Here is a 17,708-nt window from a genome sequence, read left to right as displayed (position 1 = left end):
ACTTGTTTATTTTAGCCATTCTGACTGGTGTGAGGTGATATCTCATTGTGGTTTTGATTTGTATTTCCCTGATGCCGAGTGATATGGAGCACTTTTTCATGTGTCTGTTGGCCATCTGGATGTCTTCTTTGCAGAAATGTCTGTTCATGTCCTCTGCCCATTTCTTGATTGGATTATTTGTTCTTTGGGTGTTGAGTTTGCTAAGTTCTTTATAGATTCTGGACACTAGTCCTTTATCTGATATGTCATTTGCAAATATCTTCTCCCATTCTGACAGTTGTCTTTTGATTTTGTTAACTGTTTCCTTTGCTGTGCAAAAGCTTTTGATCTTGATGAAATCCCAATAGTTCATTTTTGCCCTTGCTTCCCTTGCCTTTTGCGTTGTTCCTAGGAAGATGTTGCTGCGGTTGAGGTCAAAGAGGTTGCTGCCTGTGTTCTCCTCAAGGATTTTGATGGATTCCTTTCGCACATTGAGGTCCTTCATCCATTTTGAGTCTATTTTTGTGTGTGGTGTAAGGAAATGGTCCAATTTCATTTTTCTGCATGTGGCTGTCCAATTTTCCCAGCACCATTTATTGAAGAGGCTGTCTTTTTGCCATTGGACATTCTTTCCTGCTTTGTCGAAGATTAGTTGACCATAGAGTTGAGGGTCTATTTCTGGGCTCTCTATTCTGTTCCATTGATCTATGTGTCTGTTTTTGTGCCTATACCATGCTGTCTTGATGACGACAGCTTTGTAATAGAGCTTGAAATCCGGAATTGTGATGCCACCAACGTTGGCTTTCTTTTTCAATATCCCTTTGGCTATTCGAGGTCTTTTCTGGTTCCATATAAATTTTAGCATTATTTGTTCCATTTCTTTGAAAAAGATGGATGGTACTTTGATAGGAATTGCATTAAATGTGTAGATTGCTTTAGGTAGCATAGACATTTTCACAATATTTATTCTTCCAATCCAGGAGCATGGAACATTTTTCCATTTCTTTGTGTCTTCCTCAATTTCTTTCATGAGTACTTTATAGTTTTCTGAGAATAGATTCTGTGTCTCTTTGGTTAGGTTTATTCCTAGGTATCTTATGGTTTTGGGTGCAATTGTAAATGGGATTGACTCCTTAATTTCTCTTTCTTCTGTCTTGCTGTTGGTGTAGAGAAATGCAACTGATTTCTGTGCATTGATTTTATATCCTGACACTTTACTGAATTCTTGTATAAGTTCTAGCAGTTTTGGAGTGGAGTCTTTTGGGTTTTCCACATATAGTATCATATCATCTGCGAAGAGTGATAATTTGACTTCTTCTTTGCCGATTTGGATGCCTTTAATTTCCTTTTGTTGTCTGATTGCTGAGGCTAGGACCTCTAGTACTATGTTGAATAGCAGTGGTGATAATGGACATCCCTGCCGTGTTCCTGACCTTAGCGGAAAAGCTTTCAGTTTTTCTCCATTGAGAATGATATTTGCGGTGGGTTTTTCATAGATGGCTTTGATGATATTGAGGTATGTGCCCTCTATCCCTACACTTTGAAGAGTTTTGATCAGGAAGGGATGCTGTACTTTGTCAAATGCTTTTTCAGCATCTATTGAGAGTATCATATGGTTCTTGTTCTTTCTTTTATTGATGTGTTGTATCACATTGACTGATTTGCGGATGTTGAACCAACCTTGCAGCCCTGGAATAAATCCCACTTGGTCGTGGTGAATAATCTTTTTAATGTACTGTTGAATTCTATTGGCTAGTATTTTGTTGAGTATTTTCGCATCTGTGTTCATCAAGGATATCGGTCTATAGTTCTCTTTTTTGGTGGGATCCTTGTCTGGTTTTAGGATCAAGGTGATGCTGGCCTCATAAAATGAGTTTGGAAGTTTTCCTTCCATTTCTATTTTTTGGAACAGTTTCAGGAGAATAGGAATTAGTTCTTCTTTAAATGTTTGGTAGAATTCCCCCGGGAAGCCGTCTGGCCCTGGGCTTTTGTTTGTTTGGAGATTTTTAATGACTGTTTCAATCTCCTTACTGGTTATGGGTCTGTTCAGGCTTTCTATTTCTTCCTGGTTCAGTTGTGGTAGTTTATATGTTTCTAGGAATGCATCCATTTCTTCCAGATTGTCAAATTTATTGGCGTAGAGTTGCTCATAGTATGTTCTTATAATAGTTTGTATTTCTTTGGTGTTAGTTGTGATCTCTCCTCTTTCATTCATGATTTTATTTATTTGGGTCCTTTCTCTTTTCTTTTTGATAAGTCGGGCCAGGGGTTTATCAATTTTATTAATTCTTTCAAAGAACCAGCTCCTAGTTTCGTTGATTTGTTCTATTGTTTTTTTGGTTTCTATTTCATTGATTTCTGCTCTGATCTTTATGATTTCTCTTCTCCTGCTGGGCTTAGGGTTTCTTTCTTGTTCTTTCTCCAGCTCCTTTAGGTGTAGGGTTAGGTTGTGTACCTGAGACCTTTCTTGTTTCTTGAGAAAGGCTTGTACCGCTATATATTTTCCTCTCAGGACTGCCTTTGTTGTGTCCCACAGATTTTGAACCGTTGTATTTTCATTATCATTTGTTTCCATGATTTTTTTCAATTCTTCTTTAATTTCCCGGTTGACCCATTCATTCTTTAGAAGGATGCTGTTTAGTCTCCATGTATTTGGGTTCTTTCCAAACTTCCTTTTGTGGTTGAGTTCTAGCTTTAGAGCATTGTGGTCTGAAAATATGCAGGGAATGATCCCAATCTTTTGATACCGGTTGAGTCCTGATTTAGGACCGAGGATGTGATCTATTCTGGAGAATGTTCCATGTGCACTAGAGAAGAATGTGTATTCTGTTGCTTTGGGATGGAATATTCTGAATATATCTGTGATGTCCATCTGGTCCAGTGTGTCGTTTAAGGCCTTTATTTCCTTGCTGATCTTTTGCTTGGATGATCTGTCCATTTCAGTGAGGGGAGTGTTAAAGTCCCCTACTATTATTGTATTATTGTTGATGTGTTTCTTTGATTTTGTTATTAATTGGTTTATATAGTTGGCTGCTCCCACGTTGGGAGCATAGATATTTAAAATTGTTAAATCTTCTTGTTGGACAGACCCTTTGAGTATGATATAGTGTCCTTCCTCATCTCTTATTATAGTCTTTGGCTTAAAATCTAATTGATCTGATATAAGGATTGCCACTCCTGCTTTCTTCTGATGTCCATTAGCATGGTAAATTCTTTTCCACCCCCTCACTTTAAATCTGGAGGTGTCTTCGGGCTTAAAATGAGTTTCTTGGAGGCAACATATAGATGGGTTTTGTTTTTTGATCCATTCTGATACCCTGTGTCTTTTGACAGGGGCATTTAGCCCATTAACATTCAGGGTAACTATTGAGAGATATGAATTTAGTGCCATTGTATTGCCTGTTAGTTGACTGTTACTGTATATGGTCTCTGTTCCTTTCTGATCTACCTACCACTTGTAGGCTCTCTCTTTGCTTAGAGGACCCCTTTCAATATTTCCTGTAGAGCTGGTTTGGTATTTGCAAATTCTTTCAGTTTTTGTTTGTCCTGGAAGCTTTTAATCTCTCCTTCTACTTTCAATGATAGCCTAGCTGGATAGAGTATTCTTGGCTGCATGTTTTTCTCGTTTAGTGCTCTGAAAATATCATGCCAGCTCTTTCTGGCCTGCCAGGTCTCTGTGGATAAGTCAGCTGCCAATCTAATATTTTTACCATTGTATGTTACAGACTTCTTTTCCCGGGCTGCTTTCAGGATTTTCTCTTTGTCACTGAGACTTGTAAATTTTACTATTAGGTGACGGGGTGTGGGCCTATTCCTATTGATTTTGAGGGGCGTTCTCTGAACCTCCTGAATTTTGATGCTCGTTCCCTTTGCCATATTGGGGAAATTCTCCCCAATAATTCTCTCCAGTATACCTTCTGCTCCCCTCTCTCTTTCTTCTTCTTCTGGAATCCCAATTATTCTAATGTTGTTTCGTCTTATGGTGTCACTTATCTCTCGAATTCTCCCCTCATGGTCCAGTAGCTGTTTGTCCCTCTTTTGCTCAGCTTCTTTATTCTCTGTCATTTGGTCTTCTATATCACTAATTCTTTCTTCTGCCTCATTTATCCTAGCAGTGAGAGCCTCCATTTTTGATTGCACTTCATTAATAGCTTTTTTTATTTCAACTTGGTTAGATTTTAGTTCTTTTATTTCTCCAGAAAGGGCTTTTATATCTCTCGAAAGGGTTTCTCTAATATCTTCCATGCCTTTTTCGAGCCCGGCTAGAACCTTGAGAATTGTCATTCTGAACTCTAGATCTGACATATTACCAATGTCTGTATTGATTAGGTCCCTAGCCTTCGGTACTGCCTCTTGTTCTTTTTTTTGTGTTGAATTTTTCCGTCTTGTCATTTTGTCCAGATAAGAGTATATGAAGGGGCAAGTAAAATACTAAAAGGGTGGCAACAACCCCAGGAAAAAATGCTTTAACCAAATTAGAAGAGATCCAAAATCGTGAGGGGGGAGAAAGGGGATAAAAAGAGGTTCAAAAAGGAAGAAAGAAAAAAAAAGAAAAAAGAAAAAAAAAAAAAAAAGAAAAAAGAAAAGAATTAAAAAAAAAAAAAGGAAAACACCTAAGAAAAATGTAAAAAAGAAAAAATATATATATTAAACTAGTAAAAAATCGTTAAAAAAGAAAAAGGTAACAGTTAAAAAAAAAAAAATTTTACCCGAAGGCGAGAAAAAAAAAAAAAAACAACAAAAAATGAAAAAGAAAAAAAATTAAATTAACTGCAAGACTAAAAAAAAATCACAGGGAAAAAGCCATGAGTTCCGTGCTTGGCTTTCTCCTCCTCTGGAATTCTGCTGCTCTCCTTGGTATTGAAACCGCACTCCTTCGTAGGTGAACTTGGTCTCGGCTGGATTTCTTGTTGATCTTCTGGGGGAGGGGCCTGTTGTAGTGATTCTCAAGTGTCTTTGCCCCAGGCGGAATTACACTGCCCTTACCCGGGGCCGGGGTGAGTAATCCGCTCGGGTTTGCTTTCAGGAGCTTTTGTTCCCTGAGCGCTTTCCGTAGAGTTCCGGAGGACGGGAATACAAATGGCGGCCTCCTGGTCTCCGGCCCGGAGGAGCCGAGAGCCCAGGGCCGCACTCCTCAGTGCGCCCTCAGAGAACAGCGCCCAGTTACTCCCGTCTGCCTGACCTCCGGCCGCGCTCCGAGCTCACCGAGCCTGCGACCGGTTCAAGGTAACACCGAGCTGTGAGCTTACTGTCGGCTCTGTCTCTGTAGCCGGCTTTCCCGTTCCAATACCCGCAAGGTCTGCGACACTCAGACACCCCTGATCCTTCTGTGACCCTGCGGGACCTGAGGCCACGCTGAACCCGTGTGGGCTTCGCCCCGGTTTAGCCTCTGGAGCGATGTCCCTCAGCGGAACAGACTTTTAAAAGTCCTGATTTTGTGCGCCGTTGCTCCGCCGCTTGCCGGGAGCCGGCCCCTCCCCCCGGGGTCTATCTTCCCGTCGCTTTGGATTCACTTCTCCGCCGGTCCTACCTTTCAGAAAGTGGTTGTTTTTTTGTTTCCAGAATTGCTGTTCTTCTTCTCTTCGATCTGCCGATGGATTTTCAGGTGTTTGCAATCTTTAGATAAGCTATCTAGCTGATCTCCGGCTAGCTGAAGCAGTCTCAGCCGGCTACTTTTCCGCCATCTTGACTCAACATTTTCATTTTTTATCATTTTGTTTAAGTTGCAATTTGTATTTTCCAGATATCTCATGAAACTAAATCTTTCTTCTTATGTATATTGGCAATATATTTCCTTTATCTTCAAGTGCTTGTTTGTGCATTTGACCATTTGTTATTATGTTATGTGTGTTTTTCTTATGATTTACATATTAAAAATATCTTCCAGTTTATAAGACGAATTTTCATTTTCCTTAATGTGTCTTCTCATTAGCAAAGTGGTCTTGATTTTAAGACAGTTAAATTCATCCTTTTATTTCATACATGTTAGCACATTTTGTGTTTTAAGAAATCCTTCTCTCTCTTAAGGTCAGAAATAAATATACCCATATTTCCCACTAATATGTTCACTTTTGATACTAAGATCTTTAATCCAATTTTTGTGGAACTGGTAGAAATCAAATTTTATTTTTTTTCTTTTATGGATAACGAGTTTTTGGTGGTTTATCTATTACATCATTGGTAATCTTTGGAATATTGGTTAACCTATATCCAATGGGTTAAACTTATGCATGGGACAGAAGAGACCACCACATCTTTTCTTCCTTGGACAAAGTCCCTATTATTACTCTAACCAAAAAAGGGAAGGTTGTCTCCTCATCAAGGCTTTTGTTTTTTCTATAGCAAACCCAGTTAGACTTTCTTTCTTACATTTTTCTTAGTGGTGAAATTATTTGATTTGTTTTGCTTTAAGCCATTTTTAAAAAATTTTTTATTTTTTATAAACATATATTTTATCCCCAGGGGTACAGGTCTGTGAATCACCAGGTTTACACACTTCACAGCACTCACCAAAGCACATACCCTCCCCAATGTCCATAACCCTACCCCCCTTCTCCCAACCCCCTCCCCCCAGCAACCCTCAGTTTGTTTTGTGAGATTAAGAGTCACTTAAAAAAAAAAAAAAAAAAAAAAAAAAGAGTCACTTATGGTTTGTCTCCCTCCCAATCCCATCTTGTTTCATTGATTCTTCTCCTACCCACTTAAGCCCCAATGTTGCATCACCACTTCCTCAAATCAGGGAGATCATATGATAGTTGTCTTTCTCTGCTTGACTTATTTCGCTAAGCATGATACGCTCTAGTTCCATCCATGTTGTCGCAAATGGCAAGATTTCATTTCTTTTGATGTAAGCCATTTTTCTTAAAGAAGTTCTTCTAGGGTGATTTTTCCTGGACCTGGTAGGTCCTAGACCCCCACAACCTCCGTCCCTAATAGTCATTGGTGACTAAAGATGAAGCATGTGTGCCTTGGGTGTCTTAGTTGATTGTACTCCCTCCATGGAGGTTTCATCAATGACATTCCAGGGTCTTTTGACACTTCAAGGCTTGAGTGTTCTGCAAAGTTGGGGAAGGATGCACTGGGTTGGGAATGAAAAACTGCTGAGATGGTACTGTTTCCATGGCCTCCGTGTGCCTGATAGAAGCATGGGGTGGTGTCTAGTGAGTTCTGTGGCCTTACTGATGAAGCTCAGATCTCTGTGGATAGCAAGAACTGGTGGTTTTCAATGGCAGTTCTCTTCAGGGAGAGAGGTTCATAGTCAGGAAGAAGTAAAAATACTACCTCGACAAAGTTAGAGCATAGTCTTATTTTGGTAAATCTTTGAGTCACATAAATTCTTACCTTTTTTTTTTTTTTTTTTTTTAATCAAAGTTGATTCTTGGGTGCCTGGGTGGCTCAGTGGGTTTAGTGTCTGTCTTCAGCTAAGATCATGATCTCAGGTCCTGGGATAGAACCCCACATTGGGCTCCCTGCTCAGCCAGGAGCTTACTTCTCCCTCTCTGCCCCTCCTCCCTGCACTTTCTCTCTCTCAGATAAATAAATAAGATCCTTTTTTAAAAAAGTCAATTATTAATATTTTTTAAATGTATTTTACTGAATAAGTCGCTTAAGAAGAAGTTTCCCAGGAACACGACTGCGATCTCTCATTTTTATTAAACAGACTTGCACAACTGCCAAGTAGAGTTGATATAATGCTGGATAAGGGAGGTACTATAGAAATCCCGTAACAGAGGGAGAAAACAATTTTTCTCTGTGCTTCAGAAGGGAAAAACCAACCCACACTATTTTCTGAAATTCTGATTCAGCATACATTCTCCCATCTGATTCTGCAAACCAATGTCACTGTTGAATCACCGTCTGTGGTGAAACCAGAGGCCCAGACTAACTGCAGAGTCCCTTACAGCCACTTCACGATGACACACTGCCGGCAAATACACACAGTTGCTTTGGAACAACATGACTTGTAGATAGATCCTTGCCAGAACTCCTAGTAACAGTGCAACACATAATTTGTCTAAGAAGTGTTTAAATAAAGAGTTGCTGAAATTTTATTTGTCAGGATTCCAGAATGTAATCTTGTGAGCAGTTTTCTCAATGGTGGTGAAATATTCTAGTTTCGTTGTTGCTATGGGTCTGAGAAAAGCCTGTTCAATTCATTTCAGTTCAATTCAATTCAACTCTAGTTGCTGAATACCTAATACACAATAGGTCAATTACACAGACTTTATTGAGCACCTATTATGTAAAAGGTACTGTGCTGGGGAGGTGATGAGAAGTCATTTTGCTGCTTTCATAAGGAGACTAAACATTTCTTGGCAGCTAGCAACAAAAGCTCAATACTTGAAGAAAATGAATTTGGTAGAAGAATTTCAAGAGATCATAGAATCAGAATTATTTTCTCTTATCATTTATAATGCTCATATGAGCAAATAGTCATATAAACAAAATTCATATAACCATTAATGACTTAAATGTACATTTGTCATTGTACATCTGTCCTCCTCTCCATATATTCATTTTTGTAAGATGTAGGACAAAATAAACATCAAAAGTTTACAAAAACAATTTTGACTATAGGCATCCTTGTTTCTACTTTGTAGAAGCCAGACAAAAAATTTGAGAAAAGGTAAGTAATGGTATATAAGTGTTACTATCTTTGAAATAACCTGAGGAATATTACTGAAGATCTAATGAGCAGGGGACATGGTGTAGAAAATTAGTCTTTTGTTGTTTTCTTCTGTGAAAAATCTATTGATTTGTACTGTATATTAAATATTTATATTTGATTTGTTTCAGTGCAAATGATATTGTTAGATATGAACAACCAAATAAAGTGTGGAAGGGATTTATAGTTTTGATAAATCCCATAGCTGGCAATGGAGTTGTTATAGAAAACTCTAATTTCTAGTGCAAAAAGATTACCTAGCCAAGGCTTCAAACTCAAGATACTTATTCAAAATGTCCTCAGATGTGGGGCCGCTGGGTGGCTCAGTGGGTTAAGCCTCTGCCTTCAGCTCAGGTCATGATCTCAGGGTCCTGGGATCGAGTCTCGTATCAGGCTCTCTGCTTGGTGGGGAGCCTGCTTCACACTCTCTCTTTGTTTGTCTCTCTGCCCACTTGTGATGTCTGTATGTCAATTAGATAAATCTTAAAAAAAAAAATCTTAAAAAAAAAAAGAAAAAGAAAATGTCTTCAAATGCAATGAAAGTGTTAAAATATTTAAAAAAATATATAGTAGAAAGACAAGGTTTAGAAATGGTAGAAACCAATGTGTAATATATTGTGACATAACCTAATGTAACATGTATTATAATAGATATAATACATAATATATAGTTTGTATATTATATACTTTGCATTTATTATATAAATATATATGTATGTTTATATAATACACATTATATATATGTGTACATACAAATATCAATCCAGAAACCCAAAATGCAGTAAACTATTTGGCAAATATCTGCAGCATTCTGTATGACATTGTAGTGACTGCTATTCTATCCTCCCCTACTATAAGAATGCCCCTGAAAATCTTAAAAGCCTCTGATTGATTGCGATTTAGCCACATTCCTAAACTGACTGAACATAAGTCTGGTCCATAGTTGGAGGTAGGCATTTGCAAGGCAGGAATTAACCTGTGCCATCAAATCTGGAGATGAATTAGAAGACTATTACTGTTGGTGAAAGATGAGATAACAATGAGGGACCCTCTAAGAACACAAAGAAATTGAAATAGGATGGCCATGGAGAGTGAAGCCATAAAACAAGGACTTAAGGTTTGATGGATCAGGGAAAAGCAGGGTTACATAAGAGACAGTTGCTGCCCAGGCCAGTTAGACAGGACTGAAACCTGATTGAAGGCATTACCTTATCAAAGGAAAGAATGTGTCATTCAGAAGGATGTTGGCCAACAAGAGAGAAGCAGACAGACACAAGCCAGAGAAATGAGTGCCCTGATTAGACAGTATAAACATCCATTTTTTTTTTTTTTTTTCCACAGGCAGATGCCTCCTTATCTTGGAAGCAGACACCCTGGAGTCAAACACATTCCGATCACTGGAGTTGACTACAAGAGATCTAGTTCTTTGCCTACTAAGGTACCTTCAGATAAACTGGCTTCCATGTGACTTTTCTACTGGGAAAGAACATGCCAAAGAAATAGTTTGTTCTATTTCTCTTTTTACACATATACCCTGGGTTCTATATCCAAATCAGCATGAGTCATCATCACAAATGTAATCAACTTCGAGAAACTAATAAGACCAAGTTTATGAGTAACTTTGAAGAGAGGAGTCTCAGAGAAATGATGGCCAGGTAAAGCCAAACTTCAGGGGGTTAAACCATGAAAATATCTTAATAAAACTTCTTGTATGCGTTCCTGGTATCTTAAAGTTTTCAGAACACTTTTGCTTACATTATCTCATTTGACTATTTTGTGAGGGAAGAATTTCAAAACCCATTTGAAAGTAAGGATTCTGGCCTTTAGAGATGATATAATTTTCAGATGAGAAGTGTGGATAGAGAGCTATTTCTTCTAGTATTTTAGTGTTTTCCCTTTGGTCTACACTTCCCATAATTTCTTAAGTATTGCGGTGATCACCGTGGGATTGTAAAAAGTGGGTGAGACAGTTTCTGGCCCACGAAGAGCAGGCAGTACTACAAAGTTACATGTTACATAGTTTATTTTGTATTTAAACCTGAAAAGGGATCAATTCAGTCATCTACCAATCCAATCTAAGCACCAGAACTGTCATGGAGAATACGCAGGTAAGAACTAGCCCTCATCAACTCTTCAGACACGGAAGGTATGGGGTTTCTACTTCCTACTTGCTTTGGAGCTGAGGAGCTTAGAACTCTAAAGTATTGAATGTGTATGACTAGGCACAGTTCCGGTGACATTGTATGAATTATTTTACAAAATTCTCTTAAGCACTTTATAATGGAAATTTCCCAAATAAAAATCTTTTGAGGGGATTCTCCGCTTGCTTATCATCTTCTTTGTAAATCTCTCTCTCCCCAGACAAACTATGAACTCCATGAGGGCAGTGGCTAGCTGTCCTGCCCACAGCTGTAGTCTCAGAAGCTAGTAAAGAAGGTACTCCATAATATTTCTTGAATTGGATGTAAAGAACTTGCCTTTCAGAGATAAATAGCTTAATAAATTTCCCAGTTTCTAGAGATTGCAAGTGGTGAATCAAAGATTCAAACAAAAATCCAAATGAATCCAAAGTCTGTTAACTTGTCGATCTGAATCTTATCTCTCTGTACATCAAGTGACAGTATTTTTTGCTCAGACTCAACTCAGAGTCATATAAGTATGAATATCCATCCCATTTATGCTAAACAATTTACCTAATCTTCTGTTAAGACAGACAAAACTAAGCTTTGAGTCAAGATCAAAACAGTGATTTATTAACATATAATGTATTATTAGCCCCAGGGGTACAGGTCTGTGAATCGCCAGGCTTACACTTCACAGCACTCACCACAGCACATACCCTCCCCAATGTCCATAACCCAAACACCCAATCCCTACCCTCCACCCCCGGCAGCCCTCAATTTGTTTTGTGAGATCAAGAGTCTCTTACGGTTTGTCTCCCTCCCAATCCCACCTTGTTTCATTTATTCTTTTCCTACCCCCTAAACCCCCCATGTTGCCTCTTAATTTTCTCATATCAGGGAGATCATAGGATAATTGTCTTTCTTTGACTTATTTCGCTAAGCATAATACCCTCTAGTTTCATCCACGTTGTCTCAAATGGCAACATTTCATTTTTTGATGGCTGCATAGTATTCCATTGTGTATATATACCACATCTTTATTATCCATTCATCTAAAACAGTGATTTAAAGAAAAATTTTAAGACAAATAGAAACCCAAGATGCATATATGTTTATATTCATAGATATTACATATATGCGTATATATTTATATATATATGTTCACATGTATTTTATTTGTATAAATATATACGTATAGGTAAGTATGTATATATTTATATGTACATGTATATATATTTATATATATTTATTATATGTATGTGTGTATATATATATAAAACCAACATTGATGGGGCACCTGAATAGCTCAGTCTGTTAAGTGTCTGACTCTTGGTTTCAGCTTAGGTCATGAACTCATGGTTGCAGGACTGAGTCCTGCATTGGGCTCTGTGCTCTGCATAGAGTCGGCTTGAGATTATCTCTCTCCCTCTGTCCCTCCACCTGCTCACACTCTCTCTCTAAAACAAACAACTAAATCTTTAAAAAAAAAATTATAAAATACATAAAAGTGTAAGGAAGAAAATAGACTTATTTAATTTTACCACCATCCTGATATATATTTTACACACACATCAAAAGTGACATTAGCTGTATTATTTCCTCACTTTAATTCTTTTTCTCTTTTGATCTTCATTTTCCTATCGTCATTGTTTGGCTTTAAAGGAAGGGTCTTAGCTGCTTACTCAACATCTCATTCACAGCCCTGAGACAATGTGTCCACGGCACTCTGGTGTTTGGATCTCTTAACTTTGGACCTCTTCTGCTTTCCTCTTTCCCAGCAAGTATTTTCTAGGAAGAAGGAGGAAAGATATTCCCATGTTTCTCTCTTGCTGACTTCCTCTTTTAAGAACTCTTTCTTTGGGGTGCCTGGGTGGCTCATTTGTTAAGCATCTGCCTTCAGCTCAGGTCATGATCCCAGGACCCTGGGACTGAGCCCCACATTGCCCTTCCTGCTCAGCAGGAAGCCTGCCTCTCCCTCTCCTATTCCCCCTGCTTGTGTTCCCTCTCTTCCTGTCTCTGTCTCTCTCTCTCTCTCTCTCTGTGTCAAATAAATAAATAAAATCTTAAAAAAGCAAAAAAACAAAAAAAACCAACAACCCTTTCTTTACGTAAAGAAATTCCCAAATGAACTCTGCTTTGGAAACAAAATGCTCTTTTAAAAACTTTCCTCACACTTAGAAAAAAGTATTGCTTCAAATTGAGCAAAAATTTTCTCTTTAATTTCAATTTCTAGTGGAGTAATATAGCAGATTCTACATCTTCTTTTCCTGAGCAATTTTTGTAAAATGAATTTCTGATACCTCAGGGAATTCCTTACCTACTTAATTAATTAGTAGCTGTATCCTTAGAAAGTGCTTTAAATATAGTTTTAAAAATATTCTAGATGGCACCTGGGTAGCTCAGTGGGTTAAAGCCTCTGCCTTTGGCTCGGGTCATGATCCCAGGGTCCTGGAATCGAGCCCTGCATGGGGCTCTCTGCTCAGCAGGAATCCTGCTTCTTCCTCTCTCTCTGCCTGCCTCTCTGCCTACTTGTGATCTCTGTCTGTCAAATAAATAAATAAAATCTTTAAAAAAATATTTTATATTCTGCCTCAATAGAAAGTTTAAAGTGATAATATCCTTTAAGAGATAACAGTTAATTGAACAATAAACTAGGAAGAAAACAATCCCCACTCTCCTGCTGGGCATGTGAAGATTTTATCAAAACAAGTCATATCTTCTCTGACTTCCCTCAGCAGTTCTAATCCATTTGTTTGTTTATTTCCTTTATGAATTTTAAAGATTTTATTTGTTTGTTTGAGAAAGAGAGAGAGAGAGAGAATGAGCAGGAGGAAGGGCAGACGCAGAGGGACAAGTAGACTCCCTCTGAGTGGAGAGCCCAATGCGGGCTCCATCACAGGACTCTGGGATCATGACCTGAACAGAAGGCAGAGGCTTAACCAACTGAGCCACCCAGGTGCCCTTCTAATTTCCTCATGTAGAAACTGTTCCAGCAACATCTTCTTCTTAGTTAACTTCATCTATCCTAGTTGCAACTGTCCATCTATAATAAATGTAATATAAATATTTAATATTGTAATATGAATATTTACAAATATTTATTGAGCATTCAGTTCTATGCCAGGCATTGCTCCAGGCACAAGCGTTACAGCAAGAAGCAGTACAGGCAAAGTCCCTGTTGTCAGAGTTTTTCTTGTTGTTGTGGGATACAACAGAAAAATAAAGAAAATAATTTTAGGTAGCAATTTGAACTTTAAAGAAAATAAAAAAGGGTAGTGTGATAGAAAGAGAATGTGGTAGAGGTCTACCTTAGATATGATGTATTTTTGCTGTCACCGTGCAGCAAATGACCTGCATACTTTGTGGTTTAAACCAATGGCAATTTAAATTTCTCACAAGTCTTTGGGTTGATTGGGTTCAGCTGGGTAGTTTTCCTGTTCCACATTGTGAGATGTGTTTGCTGATGTGGCTACGTTCAGTGGGGAGATCTTTCAGCCCTGCCATGATCAACACGGCTTCTCACCTTCCCCGGTCTCTCTCCATGTGGGCTCCTTTATTCAACGGTCTAGACAAATATTCCTCACCCCTTGATGGCTAACTTCCAGGAACAAGGGTGCAAGCTGACAGGCTTTTTACAGTTTGAGTCCAGACCTGGCTCAGTGTCACTTTCAACACATTCTATGGATAACAGTAAGTCACAAGGCCATCCAGATTCAAAGGGAGAGAAGTAAAACACCACTTTCTGATGAATGAAGTAGTAAAGAAATGGGACTGTTTTTAATTCATCAGAAGTTATATGATTATTTGATTACTAATTTGTTTTACTAGACTTTAAGTTCTAAGAACACAGAGATAATATCTATTGTTGTTCACTGTTGCTACACAGGTATGTAGCACTGATACCAAAAATGAATGACAATGTCAATAAGTGTCAGGAAAGGTAAGGAAAGCAGATATTGGAGTCAGGTTACCTCCTCCCCATCTTGTAATCATGAAAGGCACTACATTATGAACCATAGAATTTTTTCTCCTCTAACTTTAACAAGACTCTGATGCAGTGATCGTAGTAGCTTTTACCAATCAAAGTTTTTATGCATTATATATAACACTATTCACAGGATCATCAGAGAAACTTTTATGAAGGCTTTTATGCGTTGCACAAACTTCCCATGAGTATAAGGAAACTGAGAGCGTATTTGGATAGGAGCAGTTACAGGGAAACATAAATGAAGGTTATTCTTGAGTCCATCATTCTCAATTCTAGAGCTCCCCTTTCTTATAAGCAATGGTCTTTCGGGTTGAAGATTCATACCTGTGATTCTTTATTTTAGGACCAGTTCATTCTACCCTGTTATCATCTGGGTTTACAATGATGACTAGCAAGTATCCAACAATGATTATGATTCCTTCATGTCAAAACCACCAAGTGAAGAATGAAAGCACCAATCAACCAGATGTTTCGTCTACATTATGCCAAACTATTAGTTAGACTAAATCAACACCTCTCATCCCCTTTAATTGTCTTGCCAACGTGTAGAGGAAGCCCTTTCCATTGGTTAAAATGGAAAGAACAGAAATCTAGCCTTTTTGTCTATAGAAGCCAAGGAGATAAATTTAGCCTGTTGAAAGATGCTTTCACTTTTCAGCTAGGTGTTGGGGCATTATAACCATAATACTATGTAAAATATATGAATTTGCATCAGGATACTTAGAACTCTCTGGTGTCTCCGTGCCCTAACATATTAGACAAAACTTTGTAATACACATCTTGCTAAAATTCTATTTTCTTCATACCTTGAATCCTGTAATACACCCATTACCTTTGGGAAGGATTTTAGTCTGATATTCAAGATCTTCGGTCTAACTAGCCCCTGATCCCACTATATCCTTAGGTTCTACATGTTATAGGTCAGGGTTTCTCAACCTGGACTAGATAATCGTTTGCTGTGGGGATTGTTCCATGCCCTGTAAGATGCTTATCAGACTCTTTGGTCTCTTCCCCCACTTTTTTCCTGTGTCACATTTTATCCCTCAAAGCATGTGGTTCTTTCACTTTGATACAATTTTGTTGGGAAGTGGGGTGGATAATGTGTCAGTGCCGTGTTTACTACCAAGAGCCTGGAGAGAGATAGGAGGAGGGGGAGGAAAGGCCAAACAGCCAAGGAACAGAAGAAAGAGTATGGATTCCAGGTATTAATTATTTCAAGCTCATGATACTAATAGGACAAAGATTGATTGCAGTATGTCACTTTACACCTCATGAAATGGTATAACACCTGTGTCGCACCATATACCAAGCTGGATTCTTTTATTTGATCTTCTTCAAAATCTCAGGAAGTGTCAGTCATTTACCACAGATAGCCCTGGTAATCAAAGGATGAGCCATGACCAGTGCAAATCAGGTTGTCTGTTGGTCTCTCCTCGATGCTATGCTAAACTTTATAGTGATTTAGGAGATATGATCCTTGAGATACTTTGCTTTGGTTTCATCTTTTTGTTATTGCAAGACGGATCACCTGGGAGAAAAAACCAATTGAATTCCCATCTTCCCTGTGTATTTCCATTCCAGGCTTTCATTTGCTTTTAATGGCTTTCTCAGGCCTTCCTCCTGAGAGTGAGGACTTCCAGGGCTGAGCTCAGCCCAAACATGAAACTTTTGGGAAAGGGTTAGGAAAGTCTGTTCAGCTGTTTTTGTAGAAGGGAGAAAAAAAAAAGATATAAAGTACCTTTTCTCCCATTCCCAAAATAACTTCGTGTTTGGGCTTTCAAATTAGTATGTGGTCAGACCTTTATAGAACGTCCAGAATCAGTTTAAAAAGACTTGAATTTAAGACTCTTCCCTCTTCTCCCCTTAATGAGCAGAGTCAGGAGCATGAAACACACTGCTCGTTATATGGCTGATGAACTTGTGAAAGAGTGGCCCCCACAGAGAAGCTTGTCACCTGTGGCCCCTTTGGGTTCTCATTTGGATCCTTCTCTTTTATATTTCCTTTGGCACTCTCCTCCACAGGGAGTTCTTCAGGTCTGCTATTCATTCTATAAACCTTCCTTATGAGCCCCCAACCAGGAGTTCATTCATTTATTTAAATAGATTTTGAATTCCTATGAAGTGTTAGATACGATGCTTGGAGTTTCATGTATAGCCTTTCATTGATTCACCCCAACAGCACTTTGAGGTGCATATTGCCATCACCGATTTACATAAAAGGAACTCATGGTGTGGTTATAGGAAGTAAACTACCCTTAGACACTAATGCACATATAGAACAGATTCAGCCCACAGCTTTATGTTTGCAAAGCTCATGCTTTAAACCATTGTAAATCCTTGTTTCTTGTGAAGCTAGGAGAACTTGGTTATTGTTTAAATTACAAAAGGAAGGGTTGGAGGAACTTGGGGTATTGAGCCTGGCCAAAGGAGCTGCCAGGTCTTTGATTAACTTGACATGGAAAAGGGATAAATGGGGGCTGTGGGTCCCTGAATGAAGGAAGCCACATGGGGAGAGATTGCAGGTCAAAATATGGAAGGACTTCCTAAGAGTTGGGACTATCCGACATATGAATGCACTCCTCCAGAGATAAGAGAGTGCCGCATAATTTGAAAAGTGCAAGTGTGGGCTCTATAATCACTTGGCAAGGCTGTAATATTGTAGGGAAGATTCAGGCAGTCGATAACTTGGTGAATATTGAGCTTGGCTCTCTGGGTTGTAATTCTGTGTTACCCTGGCCTTAAGACCATGATTTTATCTGACCCGGAATATGTATCTTTACCTGTTTAGACTTCAGATTCTCCATGTGTGACGGTTATTTCTAGTTCTGAAGTTTTCAGCTCTCGGGGCCAAAACTATATATAGGGATATAGTTACAAGTACAGTTTTATTACTCTTTTAACCTGACAGAGGTTAACATAATGTTGAAATCTTGCGTTTCATTCTCAGGTTGGC

The 17,708-nt window shown here is 38.6% G+C and overlaps 1 long non-coding RNA gene across 1 annotated transcript in view; it reads left to right on the top strand.

The window, feature by feature from the left end:
• LOC116598332 overlaps positions 1 to 17,708 on the top strand; it is a 37,322-nt gene that overhangs the window by 6,865 nt on the left and 12,749 nt on the right. Inside the window, exon 2 of the long non-coding RNA XR_004289039.1 lies at positions 9,986 to 10,082. This is a non-coding gene — a long non-coding RNA (uncharacterized LOC116598332). The remainder of the gene's footprint in view (positions 1 to 9,985; positions 10,083 to 17,708) is intronic.

The sequence above is a fragment of the Mustela erminea genome, chromosome 9 (assembly GCF_009829155.1).
Source record: "Mustela erminea isolate mMusErm1 chromosome 9, mMusErm1.Pri, whole genome shotgun sequence".
Taxonomy (NCBI): domain Eukaryota; kingdom Metazoa; phylum Chordata; class Mammalia; order Carnivora; family Mustelidae; genus Mustela; species Mustela erminea.
This window is presented reverse-complemented; position numbering and strand designations above follow the sequence as displayed.